The 23,643-nt window shown below is 39.6% G+C and overlaps 1 protein-coding gene across 4 annotated transcripts in view; it reads right to left on the minus strand.

Moving 5' to 3' along the window:
• Positions 1–23,643, minus strand: part of MID1 (midline 1) — a 261,586-nt gene that overhangs the window by 187,086 nt on the left and 50,857 nt on the right. The window contains exon 1 of one of the 4 annotated variants that reach the window (XM_054203788.1): positions 6,846–7,304. The exons of 2 other annotated variants lie outside the window; for them this stretch is intronic. The gene's annotated coding sequence lies outside the window, so the exon portion shown is untranslated. Of the gene's footprint in view, positions 1–6,845; positions 7,305–23,643 lie in introns of those variants that run through there. One more of the 4 variants, XM_054203723.1, reaches the window with a different exon arrangement.

Below are 23,643 nucleotides of genomic sequence, written 5' to 3' on the forward strand. Positions count from 1 at the left end.
CAATTACTAAGGTCTTAGCTTTAACAATGCTACGGAAAACAGCTACTGAGGAACCTGTACTTGCTTGGAAAAAAATCTCAGGGGTGGGAAGACCGGCACCAATGCCTTATGATGTGCTTCTGGCTAATTAAGATGTTGACTGAGCCTAACCTTAATCATGGTCCATCAGACTATGTTTGATTAACATGTAAATTGGTAAACTGTCTTCTGCAATTGCCCTACCATCTGAGCTCTAATTATGGGCCTCAAAACAGACAATAACTGGACTTGTAATTTAGATTGTTCAGCTGGGGAAATTATGTTCCGGCACGCATGAAAGAATTGTGAGGTGGAGTGCATATGTATAGTTTTTCAAAATACACACGAATGCATTAGACACACACTACAGATATGCATAAACGATATGGAAGTTTAAAGATATCTCAGCAAAAGAACTTAACGTTAAGCGGTACATAACAAAAGGAAAGCGTTTCTTCCCTCAGATTATTTTTTGTGAGGCAATAGTGCTATGCAGTTGAAGAAGAGAGGCAGGTTCATTTATAAGTCAGTTCAAATCATGTAAGATAGCAGTTATGCCAAATTAGATTGATAGAACAGGATAATAGATGTCTTGAAAAGAGTTGTTGGGTACAATCTCTTTTAGCCTGAACACATATTAACAGAGCTTAGAATAACCTTAGGAAAGTATGTCATATTCACAGATGACCTAAGCTATAATGAGCGTGCCTGATGTTCCTATTGACTGGTCCTAGATGTGACCAGCTCAGCATCTTACCAAGGCCACCTGAATCAGCCCAAGGAGACTTTGCCTCCCCTTGGCGAGGGATTTATCCAGAATTAGAATAATTCAGGTATGGTCTATCGTGCTTTCTCTTGATTAGAAAGCAGACCAGTGTCCAAACTTCAGCATTCAAAGTAGATGCCTTCAGAAGATAGAATAAACACACTTTTCCCTTTCCTTCCTGCTTTCCTTCTTCCCCCTATTACCATAATGACAGGAACACTTTAATTTTGGTCCATAAATAACTCGTCTCTTTTTCTTCAAGATTAGTAACATAATAAAAAGATGTAAACAAATCAGCAGTTATTCAAATTGTGGGTAGGAGTCTGCAGACAGGCTAACTGTGCAAGGTGTCACTGCAGCCAGTCAATGTGAGCAGTGGAACCTGAAGAGCTGTTGAGCTGGCCAGCTAAGATGGCCTCCCTCTTCAGGGGCCCATAAGTAGTTGCCTAGCATCATTGCAGATGCCCTGGCAGAGCCACTTCTCCAGAAAGACAATGTGTCCACATGTCCTGTGTCATTCTCAGTCCCATGTGGATGTTTAAGGTACCTTAATGCATCAGTAATGGCATCAAATGCCTGTGTGTGGGCAACTGAATTGAACCATAGGTGTCAGCTGTCATTTGAGCCGAATCACATGTGGACATTTGCACATAGAAGCCCAAGTTTTAGAGTCTATCTGAAACTGAATCCCACCCAACGTGGGTGGCTCCCCAGCTTTCACTATATCGTTCTCTCAACATCTATTGACACTTCAAAACCATCTTTCCAGGCAATTTATTAACTTAGACTGGAGTGGAAAGGAGTGGACTACAGAAATAGTCTTATTAAAGGGAATAGCACCCAGCATAAAGTCTATAATATGGCCTTGAACCTGCAAGAAGCAAAAAAGTCATTGACAGAACTTCTAAAAGACAAGCGATGTCTCTTTGTAGGATGCTATGCTAGTATCAACAGGGTACGTTCATCTCTTCCAAAACCTCGAAGAAAATAGGTCACAAAGCGCAATCAGTAGTTGCTGAAATCTGATCCAGTTAAACTCAACAGAGAAAAACAGGAATTAAAACTGTGATCCATGTCCTAACATAAGCTCCATCCCCACCAACGCGCCTACTGGAACTGCTCTGGGAGAGGTGCAGTCAAAATTCATTGTTCCTTCATTTGCCACCTGAGAATAAGCTGAAAGCCCATGGAGTGCCAAAGTCTCAGTTTACACCACTTCTACAGCTGGTCGTACTGGATAAGAAGGACCAGTGAAGAAAAAAAAAAACCTTCACACATTTTTCCAATGTAGATGAGTTTTGACTGACAGGTTGACCCTCAGCTTCCTTTATTTAGCACTGAAGTATGATACTCTGGTTCATGAAAGTAAAAATAATCCATCTCTTTCTGTCTGCACGTAATCCAGAAAACTTCAAAAGCCCTTACAAATCTACATAGATGTCAGCTAATAATGTACTGAGCTTGGACAGACGCAGGTATGTTTGGAAGCTAATAGTTCTTTCCCCTTAGGAAATCACTGGTGGTCTTTCCCAAAGTGTCAGCCAAAAAAAAATTAACATTTCAGTCAGAGTTTTAATTGGATAAGACCACACGTCTCAATAATTTCATTCTGCATTGACTATGAGACCTTGACAGACAGCATCCCGCCCAGTCTGCCACACCATGTGGGCTGAATTTTAACTTATAATGAACCACAAGTCAATCTCTTAAACCCTGGAAGTTTATCATGGAAATGGATACTGCTTTTCTAAAAGACTAATATTTTTAAGATGAAAGATACCTACAACACCCAACCAGAGGGGACAACATGCTTGAAAATGTTACAGCTTTTCAAAGATGAAGGGGTATGGACATACATCATTGAAACACATTCTGGGAAGATATGCTTGTGAACTTTGCAAACCTCAGCCATCTATCATTAGAATCTCCCACCGTTCTTGTGCTCCAATGGTCCTGCAGATGATCTCCTACTCAGCAGTTAAATTTATCTCTGTTTACACTGGATTTAAAAACCAAGCAAATCCCGAGCTATGGAACATGCTGCGCTTCTAAGGTGCTGGAGGGTGTGCACAATAAAGATGCATCAGCAATCCTGCAGAATTTCATCAAAAGGTTTTGAAAATTGCATAGATGTATTTAGAAACTAGAAGTATCGTTTAAATATATATGACAAAAATACTCAGCCTGTTCTGTATTCTGTTACTTCATGAGTAAAAATGACAGCGCTAACATCTAACTACTTTCACAGCAATTTAAAAAAAAAAAAATAAATGAAGATGATTTTGAAGCAACATTCAAAATCTCCTGCTTTGTGCCAAGTAGGAACTATATTCTCTAATTCCTATCCTGTTCCAACAGACTGGATCTCCTGCTGCTTACTCTTTGTAAAATCGCAGCTTCCTCTGAGAGCGCAGATCTACTTTTCTTATCCTTAACTGGAAGAAAACACAACTCTCACACTGTGTTTAGCATGACTTACGGTGACATTTGCTTCAGGTAGTTATTTCTAGGAAGATGGGTAGCCATGAGCTCTTAGCATAGGCTTTGTGAATCCTGTGTGCAATGATGAACATAAAAAGTGTTTAGTTAACATAGAAGATGCATGATGTTAGCGTGTATCATAGAATCTTCATGGTTGGAAAGGACCTTTGAGGTCATCGAATCCAACCAAACAACCTACAATCTCTGCCACTACAGCGTGCCCTGAAGTGCCACATCTAGACATTTCTTAAACACCTCTAGGGATGGTGACTCAACCACCTCCCTGGGCAGGCTGTTCCAGTGCCTCACCACTCTTTCAGTAAAGTAATTCTTCCTAATATCTAATCTAAACCTCCCCTGCCACAGCTTCAGACCATTTCCTCTGGTCCTGGCATTATTCACCTGGGAGAAGAGGCCAACACCCACCTCTCTCCAACCTCCTTTCAGGTAGTTGTAGAGGGCAATGAGGTCTCCCCTCAGCCTCCTCTTCCCCAAGCTAAACATGCCCAGCTCCCTCAGCCTCTCCTCATATGACTTGGTCTCCAGACCCCAACATGTATCTTTACATGTTGCTCAAACAACAACTCTTACAGTGATGCCAGCAAGAGTATAAGAAAGAGAATACTAACAAAACCAGCTTGAAAACAATTTGCAGTGCACCAACTGCGTTTTAATAAATTGTCACTAATGCTTATACGTGCATATATAACTATGTATGTATATAGTATAGAAAACACACTACTATATTTTTTTTTTTTCTAAAAGGTCTTTATGTGACATCTGGACTATGAGATGTGAAAAGCTCGCAAAAAATGCACCAAATTGTAGCACAGCACCAGTATGTTGGCTCCAACCTCACAATTTCTTTTACAGAATTGTGTATGTGTTTCAAGAGGCAATATTACAGTTTTAATCTGCCTAAAGCTTCTAGTTGTGATAAATAGCTGGTAGCTAATGACTGCTGGAATATGTTTAGATTGCTCTAATTTTATGAGTAAATGGATGTTAAGTTTATTTATATGTGTTTCTCTCCACCTTTGGAATTAGTTTTGTTCTGCTTGAACTTAATAAAAGACATTTATAGGCAAGATTTACTTCCTCATGCGTAAATGTGATATTGGTGCTGATCTTTCATTTACAATTAGAGGTCCTTTTTCAAACAGTAATGGCCATATAAAAGTATATGTGTTTCTCCTTTATAAGAAAGATAGGATAGTCACTTTTCTGTTTCAGGCAGTTAATTTTAGGGTTCTCTTGCACAATAACTTTAGTGTAGTCCCTTTACCATCCACATGCATAGATATAATATCAGTTGGGAGTTCTTTTAAGTTAGATGCCCATTTTTTCTTTAAGAATCACACTTGGAAATATTTAATTCATGAAAACTAGGAAAGAAGTAGCAGCAAATATATCTCTCTGTAAACTAAAGGATGCTGTTGAACAGTTTAGAAACACTGAACCAAAGTAATTTCTCCATTAGAGAACTAAGGAGCCTTAACTGGTGTATCAATAACCAGGGAACACATCCTGTCCTGTTTGCTTGTAATGAAACCAAGGATGTGAAAGTAATAAACACTGCAAGCTGGAGATACTACCTTTGTCAACAGAAAACCAGGAGAAGCCTAACCTGAAATATCAGTTTGTTGTCATTTGCCAGAATTGACAGTTCTGGAGAAGAGGGGAGTGTGTGATAAAGAGCACACTAAATTAACTTTTATTCTCAAAGGGAGGAGTAATTCATAGCTGTGGTGGTATTTCAAGGGTCATGGCCATATCTTGTGGTGCAGCACGAAGAGATGAATTATGTTTCCCGTGTTTTTAAAACTGTTAATAAGCTGAAGAGAGAGAACATTTTTATCATTGTTCTTGAAATACCGCTGTCAAGAGTCTACCACATTCTTATATTAAATCAATGAATTTGTCTGTCCTTGGGCCCCTCTAAGAAATGTCATTAGTGGTTGTTTTAATGGAGATTTTTGCTTTTAAGCCAAAAGAGAACCATAGTAACTGTGCACTTCCTAAACCATTTCATTCATGAATGGGAAATGAGTCTCTAAATCTTTACTCACATGAGTAACCACATTGATATCCTCGGGCCTTCCATTATCAAAAGCTAGAACTGTGAGTATAAGTTTGCAGGATTTGGATGTGGCACTTCATTACTTCGTAAGAGTGAAATCTGTAGCTGAAATCAATAGTTAAGCATGTGAGGCATATAAAAGATACACATTCTTTCATGGAGGTCTGATTGCAATGCATCTCTCAATTTTGTTTCAGCATCAACAAATAAGCATATCATTGTAAAGAGACGTACAGACTACAGGCAGTAATTACAAAGACACATTTTAGATAGACATTCTAGCCTCAATAGGGGAGTTGGGAATAGTCCACCAGAAAGAACAGAATAACAGTGAAAACAGTCAAACACTTCTTGAAAAACTAACATACTAAGTCATGGACCAAGTTTTTGGTTCTCTGTCAATCAGTAGCGTAACTGTTGTCAATCATTCCCCCTTACCTTGTTTGGGATTTTTGAATGGCCACAAAAGAAACTTTTGTTGGTAATTATGGTCTTTACAATTCGTCTGAGTCACAGGCAGGATTTTCATAGCCTGCCTGTGGAATAGACATGGTATGCCCCAAGCTGCGCTCACGTATGTCCAACCAATTCAAGCTAAAGTTTCCCACGATAATATGAAAGGAAATAAAAGACTCTGACAAACACAAGTCACTATTCTAAAAATAACAAGAAGAGGGGAAAGGGACAGGATAGCCAGGATCTTCTGGGTTTCTTTTCTTTTTTTTTCTTCTCCCTGCTCTCAAAGGGGATAAATCTGATAACTCCCTCTTCGGAAGGGTGCAGTTAGACAGGATGTGCACCTGTGCATCTTGAATCTTGTGAAAGCGTATTTATATTCTGTGCCTAACCACATGCTTCCTATTACACTGATCAGGCGCATTCTGCTAAAAATTAGTGCCAAGAATTAATGCTCTTTCATTTATTTTTTAATTCCAGAGTTCCCCTAGGATTTTCCCTTTCCCCAAATATTTCTACTTTCCACAGATACATTTTATTTTGTTTTCTTTGGCTATCAGTTCAAGTGACCTATCTTGTCCCTGCTGGAAATGCGAAGAAAAGATTTGTGAGAGAAGGTTCTCACGTAAAACCCAGTTTTGGAGTTGATCCAGCAGAGTGACAAATCTGATAACATCAAAGGCAGAACATCTGAAACTGGGATTTCGGCAGAGCAGCTTTTTCAACAAATTGCAGCCTCTATAAATTTACCCATTTCCAAACAGCCAAGTCCGTTTATTTGCTTATTTTCCTAGCTTCACCAAAAGAAAGCCTGAAACAACTTTGGAAAAATAACAGCAAAGTTGTTCAACGGAAACCAGCCCCTCTACTGTAAACAGTGCCTCTCCCCAAACTGTGCAGCTGCACAAAGCAGAGACAATGCAGGGGACCCTCAGCATCATTAACCAACTTCCCCTCTTCACCAAACAGTCACTTCGATAAAGCAATTACAATAGCATCATGGAACAGTAGAACAAGGAGAAAAAAAAAAAAAAATAACCTTACCAGCTTCTCCTACAGTATATAGCTGAAAGGAAAACAAAACCCCCAGCTGCCGTATCGCATGCAATTGGTCTCCCAGAATGAATTGACTGAAAGAACTATGAAAGGCTAAAGTCTTTCGGCCCCTCTGTTCAGCCTCTCTTCAGCTCCCTCTCTCCGAGCCTCCTTCACAAAGCCATTCTCCTACTCCCTAATCCTCGCACAGGAAAAAGCAGCACACACCAAATGACTTCAGCAGAAGCGATTCTCCCGGGGGGTGGGGGAAGAGATGCTGCTGCCACTCAGCTCCCCCCCGCCTGCTCCCCGCCACACAGCCGTCCTCTGGGAGGGTATCCAAACAAGCTCGCCGGGCACCCCAAACACAGCCGGCACATCAGGACGAGGTACAGAAAAGTGCACATTTCCATTCATCACCCTCTGAGCCGCTCGTTTCTGAGATGAGCACACCCCTGGGTACTTGCAAGAGTTCCCCACATGCATGTCGCATCAGCCCGCACTGAAGTACCTAGCCTTTTTTTGTTTTTGGTCGTTGTTCTTTTAAAATTAACTACGTGACTTCCTAAAACCGTCGTTGGGCCTCAGATTTTTCTTTTTAACAAAGAACGTGTAAATAAACCTTAAATATTTCAAACAGCAAAATAACAACAAAGATGGTCCCCCAGAAAATCAATAATAAAAAGTATAAAGAAGGCCCCCACAGACAATAAATTAATAACTTCAGGAATCATCAGATTAAAAGCAATATAAAAAGAAAACATTGGTGCCTCCCTGGAATGCTTTTGAGAGCTAAAATCAGAACAATTAGATTTTTCATAACAAAAAAGATTTCTGTCTTTACTTACATTACTTTACGTGAACATTCCCAGTTCATGTAAAAAGAGACAGCATTTTTTTCATATCATTTGTCTTGAAAGCCTGCCATAGCTATTGAGATAACATCCCCTGAATATTCTCTGGTATTCAAGAAAGCATCAAATCCTTGTTAAAGCAATGCTGTTGTCATATTATTTTTTAACACAAGTTTTACCTCTCTGTGAGATGCAGGAACTCAGAAACAGACAGCTGTCGCAAAGTAAATCAAAGACTTAGAAAAGCAGATGGCATAATTTCACATCTTAAATGATGGCTGTGAGCCTTCCAGTAATAATTTATAAGGAGACTTCCTCCTGCTTGTTCCTCTGCTCGGCAGCATGCTGTTTGAGCCTTTCAAACAAAATAAATAGACTTCAAACCACCAGCTTCACACACACTAACACTTACCAATGCTATTTCAACCTGACACAAGCTGACTTTGTTCCTCTGTGACCCTGGACAGAAAACTGAGGTGACAGTTTGATGGATGAGATCTTTTTTCACAATATGGGTTGTGACTTCACGGCTCTGTCTCCCCATTATTGCCTAGCTGAAGGAGGAGACAGGAGCAGAGGAGGATCTTCCACCATACAGAGCCATTTTAACAGTGAAAATGAACCAAACGTGTGCAATAAATGCCCGGAACACCTTTTTCCTACCTCAAAATTGGGAAGTTGGGGGAATCTCTTTCCACTTCTGTTGGGGTAGGGTGTAAGGGGACACGGAAGAGGCTCCCAGGGGACTAATTAATCCCAATGGTTTACTCCAAATCGTATTTTAGTTTAAGAAAATGGCAACATCAGCAGAGAACAAAGGAAGGAAGGAAGGAAAGAAGGAAAAAAGGAATTCTGTTTGTTTCATTTATGACCAAAGAACACTTGGACTGTGAATTTTGCGAACTGTCTCTTCACTATGTTAATTTAATTACTTAACCGGAAATCTTGGACAATTTTTTACTGGGCAAAGGCCTCCCTGCAGTAACCTGAGGCAAACAATTGCAGTGTGAAGTCCTTTATTTATTACCTAAAAATTGTCATAAAATATCAGAGGATTCATCTATATTAAAATTGGTGTCTGCAAATTCAGTATTTGAATGCAGATTCTCTGCTAAAATGAGTTCAGAAATCTTTTTACAAGATTAACATATTTAATTTAAGGTTGCCAGATTTCACAGAAGTGTCTGTGAAGAAATTGCCTTTCCATGAAAAAGTTGAAAAAAGAAAGATGGTGAATGAACTCGCTGAAATGTGAGGCTCTGCCTCCGTAGGCTTGAGCTCATTAACATGTGAAGTCAGCCTCTAATTTCCTTCGAGAGGAGCACAGGTTGCTAATATCTTTATGTCTTTGCTTCTGCTTGTTCCTCTAATCAGATGGGTTCATTATGATCATACTGGAGGGCGTCAAATCTCTGATTTTACGGGTGGATACTGAGGCCAAATGACCTGGCTCAAGGATGTCTCAGGCCGGAACCCGAGTCTCTGCTGTTCCACGCTACTGCTCCCCATCTCCAGTGACCCTCGAGCGGTGAAAGATGATTTATGAAAACAAGGTCTAGTCTACTCTATGTTTGAGATCAAGTTCTGATATATTTTGTATTTGTTTTCACACAGATTATGTTGTTATTGTTTCTAGTTTGGGATTCGATACTCATAATTCTGTCTAAAAATATACACGAAGTCTCTCCAGTAGCAAAAATTTATCATTAATATATGCAAATCCAATTCATTCTTTTCAAAGAGACTGACTTTGTTTCAGATGATGGTATTTATGTGCTTTCATATTTATGAATGTTTTTCTTTCTGTAGAATATCTGTGAGGTGGTACCCAATTCATGATAATACCGAAAGACAATCAAAAAGCAGCCAGAAATTGATTTATACCCAAAAAAAGCAAAATCCAAGGGATTTATATACAGGAATATCTGTAGCTATCTTGTTTCATCAATTCAACTCCAATTTTTTTCTTATTTTCCTTTCTGAGAACCACCTTAAAACTACACACTTGCTTCAGGCGACCCCACTCAGGGGTTTAGGTGGGGACTCTAGCACGGTGAAAGTCAGTGGTGTGAATTTCACCCCTTAAAAAGGAGTTCTAAGAGATGTACTTGTGAACCATTTATAGCCCAATTACAGCTTCTAAACTGCTGTCATCGTTTCTTTGTCTCTCTCTAACACTCAGAGAGCATTCCCATTGTAAATAGGTAAGTACATTAAATGTTTTCGAAAGAATAAGACCTCTTCACAGACCTTATATGAAAAACTAACCTCTAAATAACAACTTTCATACCATCCAGTGTGTAGGTAACTACGATGCAGACAAACCAGAAGAGTTCTCCTTGTCAAAAGGAAGCGTGAAGCTTGAAAAGCATAGCCACCCCTGTACTTGGAAGCTGGTTAAAATGAGTTTGCATAGGGGAAAAAATATATCACAATAGGCCACATTACTGAAAGCAACAGGCACTAAAAAATTGGAAGAGCTCATTTTTCTCATTCTTGTAGCAAAACGTAACTGTCAGACTAACTCATGACAAATGCCTGAAGGAAGTCTGAGATTTAGGAAATATCAGCAGGTTTACACACTTTGCTACATAGTTTTTCCTCTATTTGCTCACAATTATGTCCTCTTTTATCTGTATCATCTGTCAAAAACACCTTTTCTGCATAGTCTTTTCTCCTTTCTGTGTTTCTTGGATTAACAAAAAGCATAAGGTAAGGTCATTCGGATAATAGCCCTGCATTTTTAATAGGAATCGTAAGTGCATTTCAAGTAATCTTTTCTGCAAGCAGAGTGGTGCAGGCAATTGCACTGGAAAAGGCTCCAACAAAACTAAACTTTAAAGGTTGCTAATCTCTTTGAGAATTGCTGGTGTGACTGATTAGTGCAATCCACTGCAGTTCTTTGATTTTGTTTGCTTACCCTCTCTTAGAAAGAAACTCCCAATAATTCTTAAAGGCAGTGTAGAAAAAGGAGGCAGTATATCTTTATAAACAGAAGGAAATGCGCATCTTGGATGTCCACACATCATCTGACTTTTGAGCATTTGATCAAGAAGCTTAAATTCCATAAATAGTCAGTAGGTGTCCTAGAAAGCACACCTTTTAACCACCTCTTTCACACAGTCAATTTATTTCAAAAGTTTACTATTCAAAGGTAAGGCTGTTGAATGGTCTATGCTCAGCCAGCCTATAACATACTTATGTTGAATTTCGGGGCTATTCTTTAGATGTGTCACAGGATGTGTCTTCTGAGTAAGCAACGTAGTGGCAATTCTGCAAACTGGAAGAGGTGGGACCTGGTGTGGAAAGGAAGGGTGAGTAGTAGTAATGAGGGAAGAACACAGTGGAAAAAGATAGTCAGGTAAAAGGAAAAGAAATAAGAAATTCATATTAATAGAGAGAGTCACTCCAGCAAGAATGTTACTCAAGTCCATGTTTCACTTTGACAGGGGTTTCTGATAGCATATCCTTTAGGCTTGGTCTCCACGGGCTCAGTCTAAACCCACTCTCTCTTTGCTTTTGTGTCTGAGTTGGATGAAAGCAAGGATTCAGCAGTGCAGCTGGGTTTACATTAGGAGTGTGTGTGTGAAACTGAGGATATCTGGCTCAGAGCTTCAAAGCATGTCAGCTGATGCTGGTGCATCTAGCCTGAGAACTTCAGCAAATGTGTCAAGTCTTCCTAAAGTTTGATAGAAGACTAAAATTAAAACAGCAAATGGAAAGAACAGCCTGTGGCTTGTAAAAGGTTAGCTCTTCAGCCCGCCTCCATCCATAAGCTGTATGGAGCAAGACGCATCTTGCTCTTTATGAATTGGGCAGAAACATTCTAAGTACCTTTTCAGAGGCTTTGGCATACATGGCATGCTGGTCAGAGAAGGACTGGCCAGAAATGAGCCTACACTGTCATTTTGGACAGTGAGGTACTGCTCCTGGGCTGCCAGGAAAAACACCCATAATCCAGCTGGAGCCCTGTGCACCAGCCTGGGGATGAGCAAGCAGCCTGGGATTAGGAGACACCCATGCTACAAAATTCCCTGAATTTTTTTTAATTGATATTGTCATCATAATTGTGCTACAAACAGACTGATAGGAGCAGGCGCACAGACTTGGGCATTGAGAAGCCTGAAAAGCCTTTGAAAGCCCAACCATCAAGATTTTTGTAACCCCTTCAGTATTTAAAGACAAACATCTGTATAAAAAATTCCTAGACTCGAAGCTTCAGGCTGTTAAGTTCTTTGGAGGAGACACATATATTTTCCCTGCAGTTTAGAGGTTTGCAGCACAGTTGGAATTCCAATTTTTGGACATTACTACAGTGAAAACATATACACAATGATTTACAGAGTGGTATTATTGCGCATTTTTCAAAAACAACGAAAAATTAATATAGTTAACGTGGGTGTATTTAGGAAGAGGGAGGAGAAGCAAGGAATGAAGTGGCGTACTAACATACGGTATAAGTAGCTTACGGGAAACCGCCCTGCAAACTACTGAAAACAGAGGCATCATCAATATCTTACAGTTAATCAGACTCCGTACAAGAAATCTACTTATATGAACAAGAAATTGTAGTACTGAGCTGTAACATAAGCACTGTTGCAGATTTACCCCCTCATTAAAGATTCCTCCTAGGAGTTATCATCACATTCACATGACAAGAAAAAATAACATATGACTTTATCTGGACATGATCCAATAACATACGCAAGGAAAGTAGTAGAATATTAGGTGTGATAAACGCCTGAGTTAATACCATGCACTGCTCTAGCTGTGAGAAAATGTGGGATTCTTTTTATTTGTTCAGAATAACGTAAGATAAACCTGTTGCTATCCAGGACAGATTTCAGAGTATACATTGCGTGGGCAGAGGATTCAGAAAGCAATAATATGGCCCAGAACTGGAGCAATGAGGGGAGAAACTTGGAAACCAGCTTCACAAGGCTGGAGAAACAGGTCAGTCTAAGTGAGACCCCACTTTCCTGTTTGAGTCTACTGTGAGCTCTCACTCCAGGAACCAAAAGCACTGGGTAGCTCTATGTCATCTTGGCAACAATCACTATCTCCCATTGAGGCCACTTCAGCTCCAGTGCCCCAGCTCAGACTGGTAAAATGAGGAAGGGGAGGGCAGGTCTGATGGTCAAAGCATGGGAGAAACCTCTGCTCACCACGAAGGGGAAACCCAAGCTCAATCACCAAGCACAAGTAACCTGAGAAATAATTTCTGACCACAAAAACTTTAAGGGTAGCTTCTTTTAGATCTCCTCTATATAGATTAAAAAAATGAAATTACCTAAAATTTAATTTAATTTCAGTATTAAGCTTTAATAATCAGTCATTTTAAGTCATTCTTTTGCTCAAGCTTCTCTAGCCATTCTCTATTTTTTCCTTTCTAATGATATGTTTCCCGTCTACATTTATTTCATAGTTTTTAATTCAACAGATTAATTTTCCTCTCTTATATCAGCTTATTGATCCAACTTAATGTAATCAATGTAGTCACAACCGTATTTAAATATACTCACACACAGGTTTCCTTCCACTTAATCAACTCCACTAAACCACAGTTTTTTCTTTGAACTGTGTAAACTTGTTGCTAAGGCCGAAGCTAACCTGGTAGTAGTAAAAGGACAACCACCAAAACATTTACCTGTCCAATAACGATTGTCTGTAACGAAGACAGAGATGCCATGGAAAAGGCGAGAGTACAACGTAGGCAGCATCTGCTAAACAAGCACTCTTTTCCTGCGGCACCTGTAGTCATGCTGGCAGATATTTGTACAACCCAGCTATTTTCTAACAAAGACTGAATCCCGTTCCTGTTTGAGTATGATCACACTCTTACAATCCACTGGGAGATGGGTTTGGTAATTTCTGCATAACGCTTTCTGGAACTAGCAGGTTTGACTCCCAAGTAAATATACCTGCCTGTGAAACTGCAGTGGATCAGGCTCATAGGAAAAAAAACAACAAACCAATACGTATTTACACTTCCAAGTGCAAACCGGTAGGAAGATACCTCCAAAGGCTCAGGACTGCATCTTCCCGTTTAACTTTGAAAGAGGAGAGGCTCCCTCCTATGGCTAAACCGTGTAAAACTGGGAGCACCATCATGAACGTGGATCCTTCAGACATAAAGTCACTGGGTAGATGTACCAGCCAGCAGGCCGCCTTAAGAAAGAAAACTATAAAAAACTCGCTATTACATATGCAAGACATCTAGACGCTGGGCCATAAATCCGTATTTTGCTTGCATAAAAAATGACATTATAATGAAAATATCATATAATAACAACAATAGCGTTATTCTCAGTTTTCAAATGAAAGCTTAATGCCAGCCACAAATGTCCACACCTCCCTCCAGACATTCTTTTAAAAATGTTTTGTTACGCTTTTGTAATATTGTAATAGCTAAAATGGCATGCCGGTCAGAGAAGGGGCACCTTTCTGGAATAAATATTAGATAGAGAAAAATAATGAAGATACACTGTCTAAAATATCCAAATGCATTTAACATCGCATTGAACCCATTAGCCACGTAAAGTTTGCCAAATCAAGTGTAACATCAGAAACAAATAGATTATATGATTTGATCCCTACTTATGACTTATTCCTAGCTTTTATGTTTTATTTTCTTACACTGTAAAGCAAAGACTCTGAAACTACAAGCTTTGAATTAATGAACTGAAGGGTTCAGAAACAACACAGTCTTACTTATCTAAAAGAAATAGCATTTGTATCCTGAGTCCCATAATGCCACTTGCCTAAAGAGCACAGGCATGCCAAGAATAGGGGAAAAAAAATGTTTAAGACAATATTCAGTTGTTCGTTTTTGACTTGAAACAGATTGTGGTTTTTAAATTTCCTTTATTACAATTACAGCAAGTAAACTCTTTCACCAACTCTCTCTGGGCAGCTCAGTTTACATTCGAGCCTACCAGACCTAAAATGAGTTGTCAAGAGTTCTTGGTTTCCATTGTTTTTACGGCAACAGTATTTATTATGTAAAAAAAAATAAAAATTAAAAAAAAAATCATGGAGAGTCTGCTTAGAGAAATAATATTATTTCCTCTAAATTAATCATGTATTGTTTCGCAACTGAAAAAAGGCACAGTGGCTAAAAATGTTTTCCTTTAACTTATTTCCTATTTTAAGAGGCTCTTATCTTGGTTTTTCATTTGTTCCATTTCAGTCTCAATACCTGGGAGTACAAGAGAATATGTGACTGGGTACAATAAACAACCTCTTGACTGCTAAAATTTTATTGTGGTACACTCAACACCTGCACCAGCATACTTTTCATTAATGGACTACAGTAAATGTTTATATAACTACCAAGAGAGTTTATTAATGGGAACAAAAATTCTAGCAGATAGATCATCCTTTGCAGCAATTAAGCTCTACAATAAAATGTAGCCCGATGTATACGCAGTTCTCCGAGGCATCTTAGATTAGTGAAAAGGGGGATATAAAAGTCAACCCTGATGATGCGGTAAGAAAGCCTGTTTGTCCTACATACCAGCTTTTCACAGAGAGTTTAAACAATCACAGCTTTTATGAAAAACAAAAAGGACAGCTTTAATTTTCATATAAATATTCATCTGCAACAAAACTTCATATTTGATTTGAGTTTTGACACGCCAACAATCATTAGGTTTTCTGAGGGCATTAAGGGTCTGTTCCAACTCCCCCTGAAGCCAACAGGATGATACGTACTGACTTCCATGCCAACCACGTCGAACGGTGACTGGGTGGCTTAAGGGCCAGTCCTCATCTTCCCTGGGTCACCAGCACGTTTTCTGGTCAGCTGGTACTGGACCTGGCCCCAGGCTGGCATGTGAAGAGAAAGCTTACTAAAAGCACCTAATGTGCATGTAATTTCAACTGGCTTTTAATCAGTTGTCATTATCTCAGCCCACCACTGTCTCAAAAATTGGCCTGTTTGAGAACGGTGGCAGAGCACTATAAAACCAGTTGGGACATTGGGGCAGACCCTCCAGTCAGGACCACTGCAAGTTTTCAGGCAAACTTGAACAAGCCCCAGTTACAACAGAATGAGCGTTCCACCTCTAGTCGCTACTGGTGAGGCCACAGCTGGAACAGCGGGTCCGGTTCTGAGCTCCCCAGTTCAAGAGAGACAGAGCTCAGCGAAGGGCAAGGAAGATGATTAAGAGACAGGAGCATCTCTCCTACGGGGAAAGGCTGAGAGAGCTGGGGCTGTTCAGCCTGGAGAAGAGAAGGCTCAGGGGAATCTGGTTAATACATATAAATACCCAAAGGGAGGGTGCAAAAAGGATGGAGCCAGGCTTTTCTCAGTGGTGCCCAGTACCAGGACCAGAGGCAACGGCCAACGAACTGAAACACAGGAGGTTCCCTGTGGAACATAAGGAAACACTTTTTCACTGTGAGGGTGCCTGGGCACTGGTCCAGGTTGCCCAGAGAGGCTGTGGAGCCTCCATCTTTAGAGATATTCAAAAGCTGGCTGAACACAGTCCTGGGCAACTGTCTCTAGGTTGCCCTGCTTGAGCATGGGGGGGGGGGGTTGGACCAGATGACCTCCACAGGTCCCTTCCAACCTCAGCTATCCTGTGGTTCTATGAGTAAGAAACAAAAAAAAGAGAAACTGAAACACCTAAGAAGCCCTCATGATTTCATAGCTTTAGGTACATTTATTTACACATAAGCAAATATGTTATGGGAATCGTCACAACAAGAGTGGAGCCTTAAAGAACATAAAAAATAAGTCACAAAATCCTTGAGAGGAATGGGCTTTAAAAAGTAATCGCCATCAGCAGCCAAGGCACCTCATATTTCACATGTAGCATGTAAAACAGTTTTGCATACCGTCTCCATCCATTTACTCTGCCATTGCTCTGTTAAATTATTTAAAAATGCATTCTTCAAGGCGCCGTGTAAGCTACTATTTTATTAAAATAAAGAATAAGATAAATACATAAGTCTAGCCAATTGCACTAGTCCCCAATACAAAAATATTCACTTATAAACCTCTTCCTCATCTCTTCGACCATTTTCCCTACCTCTCTTCTAAGGTGCTTCTTTTTTTCATCTTGACAAACAAAGAGATTCTCCTGTGTGTGCATGTGAATGAAGGTTGAAGAAGAGATGGGAAAAGTTACACAGAGCTATTACACAGGCCAGGGTCACAACAACTCCGAGAAGTAACTGGCTGAATAGAAGCCTTCATGTCCAGAAGTAAACTGTACCAGATTTCAAGGCCTTTCGGTCCTTCTTCCCGCTGTTATTCAAGGATGTTGAGGGCAAGCTAATCTACTCCTCAGACTGTAAATCCCCTCTGAGTGAAATTCAGTTGGAACCATAAGCATCATGCATACCATAACAGAAGTAACAACTTTTGAAGTATTGTAGCCTGGAAAAGTCCAATTTTCTATAATGCAGCTAATTGACTTCTCTTTTTTCCACATGATGAGGTAATGGAAACAATATTGGAAGTGCTTGAAGCAAGATATATATAAAATATGCAAAATGTGTTGGTTTTCAGTTGTGTGTCGTTTCAACCCACACAGTAACCACTTGGTGGGACTAACTCAAGGACAAGATGCAGCACCTCTCCTTCATACAAATAGCTCCACTGAATTCAACAAGGTTACTTGAGTGAACCTAGATTAATCACACAAGAAACTTTCTAATTCCACAGATTACCTTTATCAAATAATTCAGACATCCCACTTTTTTGCTGATGATGAACTACAGTGCAGTGACATGTGTTTTTTTCTCCGCACATGTGGACTTATTATGCACACGTATATATTCACACATATATATGTACGTGCATACACATAGCTGAAATTGCATACTCTAAATCACAGCAGAATAAGCGTCCCTTTATTTTTTTTTTTTAATTGCCAGAGAAGCTTGACAGCATGCTTCTATTTTTCTCTCCTCAGAGATCTCACAGAGCTTTTAAAACCAGCAAAGTCTTGAATATGCACCCTATTTAAATAAGAATGGAGCTGAATATGCTCTTTGGCGGTAGCGGTGCCTCCGAAGACAAATGTTTTCTCGCATTACCATTTCTGTTGCCGAAAGCCCGTGCTCTGAGCCTCCCCACTCCGACTGGGAGTCCGCAGAGCCCATTTGGGCCAAGCTGCCAGGGGTCACGCTCCCTGGGGGAGGAGGTCAGCCCGGTGGCCTGGGAGCAGGGGAGCCGGAGGGTGACCCCACAACACCACGCTTTGTGCTCAGGGGCTGGAAGTCAGCCCTGCTTATGCTGGATCACGCAGCGAACCACAGCCCGACGCGTCTGACAGCTGGAGGTCACTTTCCATCCCGGGGATGCTTTCATACAGGCGAACCTTTTTTTTCCTGCACGTTTCTGTTCTGTGAATAGCGACTGTGACAAAAAGAATGGCTCGCAGGCGACATTTTGGGGTACTGATGAACACATTCTCAAAGAGCATCGGAAGAAGAGAAACAGTTGTAGGCACCTTGCCATTAACACAAACACTGAATCTCACAATATGTCATGATGCTCCTTATAAATAAGCAGTGTGTGGCAGAGGAAAGGATATCATAGAGAGAGAGACTAGGTATTAATACACCATTTTGAAGTTCGCGCTCCACCTCTATTGCCATTGTGTGCTTCCACTGTAGACCTTGGGTAACCCTGAGCTCACTGTTCTTTCCTTACCTGTCCTTATAATGGAGATATTGTTCCCTCAAAAGATAAGCGCTGTTAGGAAAAAGCCATTAAACTTTATGAGATACCCAGCTATGCTGTGGAGGAGTACCATAAAAAAGCCTTTCAGTCTATAAATAAAAGATATATATGAGAAAAGGTTACCCTGCACGTCTATAGCTCACACTTATACCTTGGTATTTTTGTTGTTGTTTTTGAATTACTTGAAGAAAATAATCATGAAGCTACCAGGCCCTATTATTGGTATTATAAGAAATAAATTGGTGGGTAGAGCTGTTTGCAGCCTTTAGAATTATTTAGCATTTTTATTGTCCCACCAGGGAAGTTAATAGTATCTTTCAGAAATTATTTATACACCACTAGTCAAGGAAAGTATCAAAAGAAGCTGTTCATTGCTGTGTTCCTTTTACTGCTCTTTTCAAAAAACAAACAGAAATAACCATAAATCAGAAAAGAGATTTATAGTATGTAGAAATTATCTAGTCATTTTGCCTATACAGAATTTAATTTTTAAAGGATTCGCTTACAATTTAATAAGACACTCAAATCCCATTCAATAAATCATACTGTCTCCAGTAAGAGAGAGAAAGGTGATGCGTTGAACACCCGAGAGCTGCGCTGGCAGAGTAAACCAGTATTGCCCAATCCTTTGCAATGTGCCAGACGCCCAAGAGCCAGATGTGCCAGTACATTTCTTCACCTAGACCAGCCCTGTACTGGCAGCTTCTTGACAAACATCAGGCACCCTTTGTAGTCCTACAAAGAAAAGTCTAGGAGGAGTGAACAGACACACACTCTAAGCACATGCCTGAGAGCCAACAGGTAAAATCTCAGCTATGGGAAAAACATCTGGAAGCCTTAGTTTTGCACTCAGTGGGGACAGCATCACATTCTGTGCCAAAGTAGGCATAGGCTGCATTCACCAAAGCTGCTCCTGCACACACGGACATCCCGAAGCAGCATTAGATAGTTGGTTGCAGCGGTCCTAGTGTTCAACCAGTTGTTGATCTGCGCTGGGAAAGTCTGCTGGGCTCGCAGTTATCTGCTGTACGAGTACATAAACCAATTAGCTCTAGAGCTTCTCAGCCTTCAGCCCCCAACACATACCCAGCTTTGGTGAGAAAACAAAACAAACAAGAAAATAGACTACTTTTCCCTTTGTTCCCCTTTCCCATTCTCTCTTAAAAGCCAGCACCTCCACAGCCATAGAGTATGTGTCAGGTCAAAATTTCCAGTGAGTAGACCTTTTAAGTTATACACTGCAGCAGGGATTTGGGTTAAATACAGTAGGACTGTAAATACTTAAATCCTCAGTTTTAGGCTGCAAGAAAGTCATCTACTATGCTGGTACAGTGCCTAAAATAATGTACTTTTCTAGTACAATATAATAGAAATATAATAGCATATAATGCAGTATAATACTATGACTAATAAAATGAAGCACTCAAGTTAAAGCCAAAATTGACATTTAAGTGGGTAACAGAAAGAGGTACATCCTCCCCTTGTGCAAAAAAGCACCATGAGAACAGGCATGTACCTACGACTCCTATTGGTTTTGTGTCTCTGACAGTGACTACAACGGAAAAAGAGGCAGTAAATTCTGTCCATACTCTCAGCAGATATATTAAATGATACTGCATGAAGCACGGTTGATGTGGAGTGGTGAGAGGGAAATCAGTGTGCAATGTCCACTTTTCCCACAGTCTTGTCAGCCTCTCAAATAGAAAAAATAAATAATTACCCTTTGCAACTAGGACAGATCATCTGTGTTCAAATAGTGGCTCCGATGCATAGAAAGAGTCAGGAATTTGGGACATTAAATGCTTTTCATCAGGAAATCATCATTTCAAAAGATTTATTCAAAAAGAAACTTTTAATTAAGATATCCAGCTTGGAGTTTTGAATCTGAATCTCCTCATCTGAAGTGACTGTTATAAGGACAAGCTATTTTGGGGGTGAATCTTGTGGGTTTTTTCCCCTTCTGGGGAACAGCCTTAAAATACTCTTCCTTTTTTTTTTTTTTTTTTTATCCCTGAAAATTTTAATGGGATGGGAAAATTGTTTCCTGCCCAACTCTCATGGTGAGTGGCTGGCAAATAATAGCAAGACACAGAACGCAAACAGCTGGATTCAATCACTGCACTTAGTAGTGCATGTAGCGCATGAAATGTGGTTGTGGATGCACCAGATACTTTAAGCACCAGTAAAGAGAGTTATTCCAGACTCCAGGACAGACATCTGGCACTAACGGAATTATGAGACTATCAGGGAACATGGCACATCACACACCCAATTAACAGACAGATGAATTAATCACACTGTAATTAACATAGCTGTGTAACGATCTGTGCTTCGCTGTCTTTAGAGATAAATATTCAGATACAGGAAGATACAGCAGAACCCTCAACTGTCCTACTGAGATAGTGGTACATGACAAAAAATAAGACAAAGGACACTGTCACACCTTTCTGAAAATACAAATACATGTTTCTACTGTAAAGCTATTTTTAGGACGAGCATTACTTAACTCGTTTCACTAGCAGCACAATTCAGTGGAAAATCATTACATGTAAAAGAAAACACATTTTCTAAAAAAAAAAAAAAAAAAAAAGACTTCCACATTCAACCTGAAAAGAAATGTATTTCTACCCTGCAGTCACCTTGCCTTCTAAAATCCATTACTTTAAGTATAATTTATGTATGTCCCACCACATTACTGAAGTTAATGGTTAGGATAAGTGTTTTCACATCATCATTTAACAGAACAATATTTTCAAAGTCATATTTTATTATTTTTTCCCTGATGGTGTTATCAGACACAAAAGATTCCAGCTTGAACAAAACATCAAGAAGTGGATGAAACTTAAAAAATAAACATATAACAAATCTTTGTAATTGTCAGTTTTGCTAAATCACACACACACATAAATTGAATTTTTATAGACATGGGAAAAGTTATGTTAGCTGGAGGGGTTTTGTAAGCTTCCTCAAATAAAGTGCTTTATATCATCAGTTAGGATCCAACAAAAATATGTACTTTAAAATAATAAAAAAAAAACCACCTTAAAGAACTGCCTTTTCCTGTAGGTCAGTAGCTTATAACTAAGCAAGGGGTTGGTCTAGATTATCTTCAAAAGTTCCTTCCAACCTGAACTGCCCTATGGATCCTACGAATGGATTAAGTTTAAAGCCTCTGAAAAGAATAAACTAGTAGTTTGACTACTAGGGTTATATGCAATTTGAAAAAAGAAAAATGCAGAGTAATTTCAACACCACCAAAACGTAACGCTGGCCCTACAGCAGTCTTCAGTGCTGCAGTTCCCAGATAACTGGGCAAATTCCACCAAGCAGCAGGAGCTTGGTGTGCTGATAGTGAGCTCCACAGGGATTATTACAACAGCCTCTCCACAGCCACCCCTTCTGCCACAGCAAAAGACCACACAGCGACCCCAATTTTTTTTTTTTTTTTTAAAAAAAAAAAAAAAAAAGTATAATCGGAGCAGGGGTAGAAACCCATTTGTAAACTGAGGGGTGTGTGAGCAGGACACGTTATTGCAGGTCTGGACCCAAAGTGACTTCCAGAACAGATTTTTTTAGTGTAGGCAGGATTTTGTATGATTGAACTAGGCTGGTCTGTTTTCATTTAAAGGTGGAAAATTAATGTCTAAGAATAGGAATTAATAAACTAATTTAACAATAACCACAAAACCTTTCCGCTGAATGAGGAAAGGCTTTATAATTATGAAATAATAGTTTCCTGTTTGAATAATCCAAGTCTATCTAAAGGAGTTTAACGAAGACTGAAGCTAAGACGCAGTAGCTTTTTGTCTGCAAGTGTTATGCTAGAAAGCTTTCTGAAGAGGCTTTCCTGTACACGGCACTGAAAAAGCAGAAACGTGATGTTTCAATCAGGGAGGCTTCTTCCAGCTCCTTTATGTGAGCTTATCTTCTCAGAGTTTCTCCCCTACGCTCAGCTAAAATATGAAGTATGACAAAAACCAAAGAATTAAAAATTGCTAACAGAGTCATATCAGCCCTCATTTGATCCGTGTGTGTGTGTAATAAAACAACGTGATGCTATCATGACAGCAGCTTTTGTTAAAATAAACAGAAGTTAAATAAAACATAAACAAGACAAGCAGGCACAGAGCCTCTATTGAACTCCTGTCCTGCACAATTTACATTCTTCTCCAATCCTCATCATGGGCCCTATACTTTGCAATCTATACCTTATCCGAAACATATTTTGCCTTTCTGCTTCTTTGTCCTTCCTTTTGCTAGATAAAGAGAAAAACAACCAAAAAAAAAAAGTGAGAGTTAGGAGGATGTGCCAGAGGTATGCTGGAGATCTGGCGATACAGAATTATCTCTCTGACAAATTTGCTTATAATGGGTGAAAGGTGTAGTTCAAATCAATTATGGAAGTAATTTCTTCACAAGCACATTTAGTGTATTTTCCACATCTCACATCCACCATGTATAATCTAAGAAGAATTATTTCTATCACATTTATTTGACCATGGTAACAAATTACATCTGATGGTTTGCATACAACTCCTTACTTCAGACAGCATTTTCATGTGAATTTAGAGGTCGGACATACATCACAAAAAACAATTAACCAATTTATTGTTCTCCAGAGAATATGAGGCTAGAAGTACGTGCATGCTACTCTGCCCTGGGTACGAAGTCTGCAGGCCCTCCCACTCTCTTAATTACTATAGAATACCTGCCTTAAGCAGTAAGCATACCGCAGAAAAAGCTGTGATTATATACTCGATACTAATGACTTAAAAATATGCTGAACTCATGTCTAAAAGTTCCAGTGAAAACAGAAGCACCATTTTGCTGAATCTTTTGCAGAGTTCCTGCCCCACACGGTAACATTACAGTTGAAAAATAAGATAAACAAGAGATGAAAAATGAAGAGAAGTGTAATTTTTCTAAGCAGATTAAGGGATTAAGATGCCTTTATTAGTACAAAGTGTCAATTATCTCCCTCTAGCCCAACACACTAGTGATATTTCATTTACTTCCTGGGAGCTGGGACAACGGTGAGTCTCTACTAAATTTTTGTAACATGTAATTTCAAATATACTATTTAGTGGCTGCATTACAAGTGTTAAGCATCTGTATCTCCACCCCGTTCACAAATGCAGCCAGGCACTCAAACGCGCTCACGTATGAAAGACTGCAGTCCTTTAAAGTTCAGGTTTCAAGGCAAGCTTTTGGCATACGAACGTAAATGACCTCCTAGAAACGAGAGGAAAAATATGTT

This window comes from Rissa tridactyla, chromosome 1 (genome assembly GCF_028500815.1).
Source record: "Rissa tridactyla isolate bRisTri1 chromosome 1, bRisTri1.patW.cur.20221130, whole genome shotgun sequence".
Classification (NCBI taxonomy): domain Eukaryota; kingdom Metazoa; phylum Chordata; class Aves; order Charadriiformes; family Laridae; genus Rissa; species Rissa tridactyla.